The sequence below is a fragment of the Nannospalax galili genome, unplaced genomic scaffold, assembly GCF_000622305.1.
Source record: "Nannospalax galili isolate Female #2095 unplaced genomic scaffold, S.galili_v1.0 scaffold1736, whole genome shotgun sequence".
NCBI lineage: Eukaryota > Metazoa > Chordata > Mammalia > Rodentia > Spalacidae > Nannospalax > Nannospalax galili.
Genome location: NW_008338645.1, coordinates 51,605 through 52,850, shown reverse-complemented (window position 1 = coordinate 52,850; position 1,246 = coordinate 51,605).

The following is a 1,246-nucleotide window of genomic DNA, read 5'->3' as shown; positions in this document are numbered from 1 at the left end:
AGGACTGTCAATAGTCTCACTGAGCTGTGGAACCTGTGTGCTAGCTGCACTGCAGGCCTGCCAGTAAGATGTACCCACTGGTGCAATCATGGCATGACTGCTTAGCGCGTAAAAAAACACTTCTCTCTTGTAACTGAAGCTTGCTCTAGAGAAGGGAATTCATTGTAATGTACTGTAATCCTAGTAAAAGTCCATGGTTGGGGAGGAGTTAGAGCCTAGTAAGGAAATTATTGTTCTGTTGCTAAATTGACATGATTTATCTGTCAAATTACCTTCTAAATATTTATGGTTACATCATAAATAGAGGTGGTGCAATGAGTTTTGATAACAGAAACTTCTTTTTGCATAGGTGATAGCTGCTTACTCCAGTGGCTCATAACTGGTCAAAGTGCATAGAATAACTGTTGAATGTTTGACTCTAAATGGGACATCAACATCACTGCCTACAAGGCTCAGGAAATATCATCACAGAGGAGGGAGCATTGAGAGAAGAGGATGGGTGGAGTGCTGTGCAAGGCTCTCTATGAAGCATTACATGCACGTCATTCTTGAATTCAGCAATTGTGATTAAATGCACCAGATTTGCACAAGATTGGGCCCATTAACATTTGGTCATAGAAAATGGAGGTGCTCCTCAAGACTCAACTTTTTCTGTTAATCTATAAGCATTCAACACTCTTTGGAGGGAGATACTTGTTAGGCCATGCTAATACCGGAGGATCTGTAAGTGGTTAATGGTTTCTGGATCAGGGAGAGTCATTGTCATCAATGGAGTACCCACTAGTAAGTTGCGCTTGCTCCTGCAAATAATCCCTCACTCATGATTCTGTGGGTAACTTTAATGAAAATCATTGGGCCATCAAGAGAAATTCATGACGGTAGATTGGATTAAATGGTGAGATCTGGGCCAGCCAGAGCTCCACATGAAGACCCTATCTTAAAAACATTAACATTCTGGCATAGTGAGATGGCTCAGTGGATAAGACCCTTGCCACTAAGCTTGGCAGCCAGTGTTAGATGTCAGGAACCCATATGAAGTAAGAATTGAACCAACTCAAACAAGTTGTCCCCTGATGTCTAAGCAAGTGCTGTGGCAGTGCATATGCACACACAGATAGATAGATGATAGATAAATAAGATAAATGTAGGAAAATATTGACATTCTAGCTACTCATAATTGTTAATTATACTCAAACTGATGTGACCATTATTATAATTTATCTTTAAAAATTTCTCATCTTTCCAT